Source organism: Hyaena hyaena, unplaced genomic scaffold, assembly GCF_003009895.1.
Source record: "Hyaena hyaena isolate Hyena2069 unplaced genomic scaffold, ASM300989v1 scaffold_460, whole genome shotgun sequence".
Lineage (NCBI taxonomy): Eukaryota > Metazoa > Chordata > Mammalia > Carnivora > Hyaenidae > Hyaena > Hyaena hyaena.
In genome coordinates this window covers 1,106,479-1,115,607 of record NW_024081091.1, presented here as the reverse complement: position 1 = coordinate 1,115,607, position 9,129 = coordinate 1,106,479, and the positions used below count along the sequence as shown (strand labels likewise).

The window sequence follows — 9,129 nt, the reverse complement described above, 5'->3', positions numbered from 1 at the left end:
GCTGTTGATCCTGATGACCAACACCTGCTTCAGTATTGTCACTAGTTTCTTACTTGAGTATTCAGAAAAGCAAGAGCTTCCCAGAGACTTCTTTATTAGGTTCCATTTCATAGTCTTGTTTCAGTAGCTGGATGTGCCTGGCCTCTCAAAACTATCAGTAATAATTCTTATCCCTCAAATTTCCCTTTTGAGTGTTCACTACCCAAGTATGACCCACATTTGTGTGAGGTGGAATTCTCATAATCTCTTATCTCATGTCAAGTCACTGTTCTGCTTCTCTTACTGAATGTTGAGTGATACAGAAATTAGTACCTGGGAGTAGGTACTAACATACAAAAATCTAAACCATGAGACTTTGGGGGCAAGGGGTGAAATTTAAAAATATTTACAGAAACTCACAAAGTTTTTAAAAGAATTTTACAAGAAAACATCCCTTGTAGTCAGAACCAAAAGGGCAGTTTAAGCTGAAAAAGGGGCATTAGGCTCCAAATTTCTAGGTAGGAAGCAGGTGGAAAGAGCTTTTTTCTTTTCTACCTCTTTCCAGGGCAATATCATGCCCATTACTTAAAAAACAAAACAAACAAAAACCACAAAAAACAAAACAAACCTCATTTCTACTAAATACTGAACTTATTTTAAAAATAAAATAAAGAAACCTATCTTCAATAAAGGAAAAGACATGAAAAGTAAAACCTCTTTTTTAAAATCTTATTTTTGAGAGAGAGAGAAAGTGCATGCAGAGAAGGAACAGAGAGAGAGGGAGACCCAGAATCCGAAGCAGACTCCAGGCTCTGAGCTGTCAGCACAGAACCCAACGTGGGGCTCAGGAACCATGAGATCATGACCTGAGCCGAAGTTGGATGCTTAACTGACTGAGCCACCCAGGTGCCCTGAGAAATAAAACTTTTATACTGTGGGAGAAAAGTAATTATAAGACAACACCTAAAACAAATTCAAAAGATCTAATATATTAAACGATCAAAATGTCATTGAAGTACTTTATGTCAGCATCCTGTAAACAAATATAAAACAAGGAATAGAGGCAAAATGATAAAGATAATTTTTGAATTTTGTTGTAGTTTGGCTGAGGCCTTGCATTTGGAACTGATTGTTTGGTGTCTTAGTATCTTCGTGACTGGAGTATATAAATGATAAAGATAAGGAAATCCTTAGGAGGGAAATAGATAGACTTTATAGATACTACTAAAAAGCAATAATGAGGAAAGATTTAACAAAATTCAAAGGTTTCAGATCATTTGAGAGCCTGAAACAGCAGATGGTAAATATAGTTCAATTCAGACAAACATAAAAAAAGACGCACAGCAATAGAGAACTACAAAAGAAGGCTGTGGAAACACATTTCAATGGACTAATCACCCAGTATGCCAACCAGAAAATATCCAAAAACTTTTAATTATCAGCTTGATGCAAAGAAATAGTCTTCTAAGATGAAGGCCAGAATATAAAAAGCATTTCAGGTTTTTGGTTTTAGCAGTTGAGGGAAGGGCAGGGAAGAAGGGATGAGAAAAAATACTCAGAAGTGGAAAAAGATAAAGACACCCTACGAAACATGAGATTCTTAGTCACAAACTCCAGAGGATTTAATTTTCTCCATGGAAATAAAAAAGCATTTTGATATGGGTATTAACATATTTAATAGGGCACATTTTAGTACCTTATGTAAGAGACTGTCGAAAAATAACCAGCAGAGCTTTTTTCCAAATGGAAATGTATTATATAGTCTGTAAACTACCAGTTGTTTACACTGATTGTCTTGGTGACAGAGGCATCTGTTTCCATGTGGTTTCTGTGTTTAGAAAGGCACTTTTCTTAGAGGAAGCTAAGTGGAACCTTCATTCCCACTCTCTTAATAACAAAAGTCTCTTATTAGGCTGTTCTCCCAGTTTTCACAATATATTCAGAGACAACAGAGTTGGTCTAACTATAGCATTTTCAGTATGTTATTAGATCCACAATCACATTTTTTTTTCTTTTTACCATCAACAAATATTTGGAACAAAATGAGGCAGACTCATATAATCTTGTCTTTCTTTAAAGATAATTTTGACACTAACAGGCTTGTTAAGGGTTTCTGAATTAACTGTGATGTCATAGTGCTTTTGTGTGTGATAGTTCTGGACTGAAGCTAAAACTATCCTATAAGGAATATCTAGCACTAAGACTTTGTGGAGGAAGATAGATAACAATATGCCTTGGAGTTACGGAAGATCTTAAGGTAAGAAAACTTTGAATGGATGTCTATAGGAATATCTCTCTAGATATTTAAAAACACAGTAGTCAACAAAATACGTTATATATGTTTAAAATTGACTCCCATATAAAGCCCAGAGATTAATGTTGATGGCCTTTAAAGAACTCCTCTAGGGGGTCCTGGGTGGCTCAAGAACATCCAATTCTTGGTTTCGGCTACAGTCATGATTCCAGGTTGTGGGATGGAGCCCAGCATCAGGCTCAGTGCTGAGCATGGAGTTTGCTTGAGATTCAATCTCCCTCTCTCTCTCTCTCTCTCTCTCTCTCTCGCCCTCCCTCCCTCTGTGCCTACTTGTGTGTGCTCTCTCTCCCTAAAATAAATTTTAAAATTAAATAAATAAAGATCTCCTCTAAACTGATTCTTCTTTATTTCTTTTGGTAAGAGTTGAATTGCCACTAAAGTTATTAATTAAAGTTAAAGTTAAGGCAATAAGAGGATTGACATTTTTTTTCACAATATAAATGCTTTAATGGTGGCATCTGTACAGCATGTAGTATCAAGACAGGAAAAAGAGCAAGTGCACGTAGAGACATGGTTATCAGATAGCAGGTTGTGAGTGAATTCTGAGTTCACATGGCTTCCACATGCGTTACCAGCTATCAGTTCTAGGCCACCTCTGCCTCTGCCTCCTCCTCTAATTCACTCTCCTTCTCATTCAAGTTGCTCTCGGCCTTGTGAACTCCACCTCCTCCATGCCATCACCTGTGTACCAGTGCAAAAGGCCTTGTGTCTGAACATGGCCTTGAACTGCTTTGAGATTCACTTCAACAGCTCCTGGATGGCTGATGAAGGTGACAGACATTTCTATCCCTCAGGGTAGGATATCACAGATAATTGTCTTCATGTTTTTGGGGATCTATTCCACTAATATTCAGCATCTTCTTATCCTCCCTCTTCATGGACAAGTGGCCCCTGAACACTGTGGTCATGGTCAGATAGAGGTGGTGGTGGGGGTCTCAGGAAGCCATCATGTTCCTGGCATCAAACATCGGCTGTGTGAACTCGGGCACTGTGAGGGCCCAGTACTGTTGGCCGCCTCAGCTGGTCAATGGGGTAAGGCTGGGCATGAAGAAGTGCAGGCGGGGGAAGGAGACCACACTGACAGGCAGATTGCACAGGTCAGCATTGAGCTGGCCAGGAAAACGCAGGCAGGTAGTGACTCCACTCATGGTGGCTGACACCAGCTGGGTCACCTCCCCATAGTTGGGTGTGGTCAGTTTTAGGATTCCAAAGCAGATATCATGGAGGGATTTGTTATCGATGCAGTAGGTTTTAACTGTGTTTTTGCCTAGTAGGGATGAGAAGGTGGTGTTATAGGGCTCCACCACCATGTCTGACACTGTGGTGGTATGCTCATGATCATGTCAGGGTACTCTTCCCATATCTTGCTGATGTGGGGAGTACCCATCCCAGACATAGCCCCCCTACCCAAGGAGTGGGTCAGCTAGAAGCCCTGCAGGCAGTTGTGGCTTTCAGCTTCCTTCCTCAGAACATCCAGCACCAGGCTGACCAGCTCTGCATCTTCAATGTATTGCCTCTTGGCCCAGTGGTTCCCAGTACCACTCTGACCCAAAACGAAGCTGTCTGTCCTGAAGATTTGCCCAAAGGGTTCCTAGCTTTTGGAGTCCATGGTAACCAGCTCCAGGTGCAGGAGCACAGTGTGAGACACGTTATTGCCACGGGTGGCCTCGTTGTAGTACACGCTGTAGTTCAGATCGCTGTCTCCGTGGTCAATGTCTGTGGTCGATGCGAGGCTCGTTGCTGATCATCACTCTGCCACCCCCTCTGCCCCCACCCCGAACTTGGCACGAGTCTGGTTGCTGCGCTGTATGGCCTGCAGGTGCACCATCTCCCTCACTGCGCTGCTGAAAGACAGATGCAAGAGCCGAACATTGGACCGCAGAGTGCTAAGAAGATTGACTTTTTAAACCTCAAAATGAACTTCCCTGCTATGACTGACTATATTTCCTAACATGAAGAATTGTAAGTTTTCACAACAAAAGCACATGCTTTAAGTACACTCTACTTCTGTGCTTTATGCCTCATCCAGGTGCCACATAGGCCTATTATACTTGACATCCTGATAATTACTACCATGCACACTATGTGCAGTTTAAAACTTATTACTTATCCTAGGGACACTGACACAATGTAAATGTGTCTTAAAATTTATTCTTATCTAATAAAAATAGAAATGGTCAATAGCAAGAAATCTAATTTTAAGGATTTTAAAATATATTTGGAATTACTAGAGATCACTTTATTTTTTTAATTTTTTAAAAGTTTATTTAGAGAGAGAGAGACAGAGTCAGAGGGGGAGGGGCAGAGACAGAAGGAGAGAGACAATCCTAAGTAGGTTCCACACTGTTAGCACAGAGCCCAAAGCAAGTCTGTAGCCCACAACTGTGAGATTGTGACCTCAGCTGAACCCAAGAGCCAGACCCTTAAGGGACCGAGACACCCAGGCACCCTGGGATATTTTTTGAAGTTTATTTATTTATTTCGAGAGACAGAGAAAGAGAAAGGTAGAGAGAGGGAGAGAGAATCTCAAGCAGGCTCCCTACTATCATCATAGACTAGCCTGGTGCTTAGCTCAAACTCACCCGCCATGAGATCATGACCTGAGCTGAAGCCAACAGCTAGACACTTAACAGACTGAGCCACCCGGGCATCCCATGAGATTGCTTTCTTAATTAAAAAATTACTTAGCTTAAAATGTTTTTTGGCGAAATTCTCTTTCCATCAGTTGGCATGTTGGCACAAGTAAACCCTCCTTGCATTCCCCACTAAAAAGACTATGGCCAAGGAAAGTTTCCTATCATTCTTTTTTTTTTTCCTCTCTGAGACCAAAACAGTGCTAGATATTGGACTAGCAAATATTTGTAGAAAAAAGACATAAACTGTAATTTAGGACTTCTGTATGGTTTTCAATAATGTTACAAAGGCAAAAATAATTGAATAAAAATGGAAATGACTAAATATTTTAATCCACTTAATGTTATATGTATATTCCAGTTTTGTGAGAGCAAAGAGAGGGTCACAGAAAAATCAGAGGATCCTAGGCAGCTACATTTTTTGAAAGATCAAGTGCCATTGAATTTGTAGAGTAACAGACAGTTATATTTAGAAGTAGACTGAAAATATGACGTTTCATGACATGATATTTATTAAGGAACACACTTCACATATGGGAGTTGACTTTTTGCTCTAGCATGCCTTGCCTTACACCTCCTTTATATAGAACAAACAAAAATGCCTTTGTACATGACAGTGTGGCAGGGTTTCTCAATTTGATTCCCTGATGTGGTTATAAAAAGGCTTTAAGTAGTTATCCACTGCGTAAGTTGTCATTCCAATATTGATATAAACTAAATTAAAAAAATTGGCATCAATACTGCATTTGTTTGTTTGTTTATTTGAACACACCCCTAGTAATCATCCAATGTTTTCCTCATGGAGCACTATTCTAATGCTTTCCTTGACTGATGGTAGAAATAGCTACATGTCAAAAAAAAATCTTGCATTCTTCCATGGAGGATTTGCTGCTGGGCATGTGGTTGCACAGCTAGAGACCATATTTCTTGGACTTCCTTACAGCTAAATGTGGTCCTTTAGCTATGGGTCTTAAAATATTGGGTATGTGAATTCTTTATTCTTTCCCTTTCCCATGAGCTTCAGCATGGTCACTTTTGGGATTCTAATTAAAGAAACTTACATTTGTATTTTTAAGCTTCTATATTTTGGAGCATCTTATTAGATCAGCTTAGTCTTCTCCCTAATATAGTTGGGCCCAGCAACAGTTTTATCTCATTTTACTCCCAGATGAAACCAAACTATAACACATTATTTTAGATGCTTTCACTTCCCTTTGAAAATGAACCTCAGAACATTTAATTTTATCTACTGAAATGTGAATTATATGAAAGGTAATATATTCATTTAAGTGGGAGTCATAAAAAAGAAAACCCCAGTTTGTATTGACTATTGGATAGAATTTCAGGCTGAGTTGGAGTGAAAGTATTTAGGATATTTTACAATCATCAGGTGCTATGTACCAGCAAATTCCATTTTATATGATACTGGGAATCCCAGCTTTACACAGTGCTTCTCTCTAAAAGTGATACTAAAAGGTAAAAGCCAAAAGGAGACATCCTGCTTTTCATGATCTTTGCTGCATTTACCCTAAGGACTCTAAATGACCACCAGACTTCTAAATCTTGATGTTATCTATCAATTCCACCTTGCTTTGGGCAGTTGTATGGATTATCTCTTCCCTGACTTTAAATGCACTCCTATGAAGCTCATTTAATGATGTATGCATTTATTCAACTGATGTGTTCGGTGAATGAATGAACAGATATTTATTGAGAGTCTACCATGGGTCAGGCACTATTCTATTACCCTGAGATACAATGATGAATGAAAGAGACAAAGTTGCTGACATCATAGAGCTTGTATTTCAATTTGGAAGAGATAGAAAATATACAAGTAAGCAAATAAATAAAAAATTCATATATTGATAAATACTATGAAGAAAATAAAAGCAGGATTCTATAATAGGACATGACTCAGGAGGAGGGTTCTTTAGATAGGGTGCCCCTAAATTCTTCTTTGAATAGGTCATATGAAACTGAGATCTAGATGATTAAGAGAAGGCTGACAGGGTGAAGAGTGTAGGGAGAGAGAAAAATAGGTGCTAAGTCCTTGAGGGATTTACATTCACTTTTCATCCTATGTATATGGTATTTATCTAATTATTACATAATAATAAATAGCATATGAATGATAGAAAAGTATAGATCAAAAGAATCAATAGTTCTACAGAGAGCCTAAACTAAAATATTCAGAACTATATCTTCATCTTATTTAGTATTGAAAGTTGATTGAATCAGGTATACAGACTTTATATTGGTGGTAAAAGGTTATCTTCTAAACAGTTTTGGGGGAGCCTGGGTGGCTCAGTTGGTCAAGTGTCCAACTTCAGCTCATGCTATGATCTTGCAGTTCAGGAGTTTGAGCCTTGTGTTCGGCTCTGGGCCTGGAGCCTGCTTTGGATTCAGTGTCTTCCCACCTCTCTGCCTCTCCCCTGCTCACACTCTGTCTTTCTCTCTCTCTCAAAAATAAATAAACATTAAATAAATAAATAAAATGGATTTAAACAAGGGATCTTGTTCAGCATAATAGTTTATTTTATTTATAGTATTTTAATACAAAATTCAGTTGTCAGTATTATTTAATGAAGTTTGACAGGTACAATTAGGATGTAATTACCTTTAACTAACTAAATAAAGTAAAAATAAATAAATATAATTAAATACAATCTCATTAATTGATATAACTTTATTAATTGTATGTACAAAAAAGAGCAGGAACGATTGCATAAAAAATGGAAGAGGTCTAAATTTAAATGAAAAATCTAATAGACATGGATGTAATCAAATAACAGGAGTGCCTGGGTGGCTCCGTTGGTTGAACATTCAACTCTTAATTTTGGCTCAGGTCATGATTTCACATCTCATGAGATAGAGCCCCGAGTTGGGCTCTGCACTGACAGTGTGGATTCTCTCTCTACTTCTCTCCGTCCATCTCTGCCTGCCCCTCGGCTGCAAGCACATGCACTCTGTCTCTCAAAATAAATACATAAACATTAAAAAAAAAGTAATTAACAGAAAGTAACTTAGCAAAAGGAAGAAAATGTGAGGACTTTCTTGATCAATGCATATTAGAAATTGTTGAAAAAATACTGGAAATATAAAAATGATTTTTCTGTAAATATCTCCAAAAATCTGCATTTTAACACTTCTAAGCATAAACCTATTAAAATATCATGAGAAATGCACTCAGTATCTTGTAGAAACTAGTAAGGACAATTTCACTGCTGAGTAGAGTATCTGTGACCTGGAAAACAATTTAAGGATTTTTTTTAAATGCCTCCAACAGTTCTTTTAATAAGTTCAGGTAAATTGGAAATCCAGTATGCAAGATGGCTCTTACTTTACCTCTATATCCTGTCTGCATTGCATGAAAAAGTCAAAATAATATTTGCCATAATACAACAGTAGCCCATCTATGAAATTTAATGTTCCAAAGAAGATTCAGCATGCCTGAACAAAAGTAGAATGAAGAAAAAGTTACTATAATTATGAAACTTATGACCATTAAGTTATTTATATTGTATATATTTGCGGCATATTTTTGTAAACCTTTAAGTAAGCAATCTAAGAAAATAATTTTCTGGGAAATGACTGAGATAACCACAGATAAGAAATTAAAATGAATTATTTGGCAACTGCTGTATAGTAACATTAGACTTAATTCTACTCTTGAAATTGCCTCTGTATTGTAAGCAATTAAAAAACACTTTCTCAATGATCAACATCTATTTCCAAAAATGTAGTTATGGATAATATGCATAGTTACAAATCATCATGAACTTCCTTCAAGATGCAATCCAAGGAGAAGTATTCAGACAAACAGATAACTTTTAATAAGTTCCAGCTGTGAACTTGAAGACAATCATAAGAGATAAACATAAAGAATCCAGGCATAATACAAAATAAGTAAGTCCTATAAAACCTGAAATTTGCAAAATTCTAAGTCGTTAGGAATCCATAGGATGTCCACAAATGCATTTAGAGGGCAAGACTTTCAGAGCTAATATAAAAATCTGACTCATTATCTTTCTGTAATTTAGTATTTCCACTTATAAGAATTCTAAATAGAGGGTAGCTAGAACAGCTGCATTAAACTTCTTTTCCATCAAAAGTTCATTACAAGCGCCCTTGGCTCTGTTCTCACCCCTTCATCCCTGCACATCTCTCCTGCATGACTTCAAAGAGAACTCACCATACCTCAAA

At 37.6% G+C, this 9,129-nt stretch overlaps 1 pseudogene; it reads right to left on the bottom strand.

The window, feature by feature from the left end:
* Window positions 1-2,850: 2,850 nt before the first annotated feature.
* LOC120246231 lies at window positions 2,851-3,902 on the bottom strand (annotated as a pseudogene).
* Window positions 3,903-9,129: the final 5,227 nt, after the last annotated feature.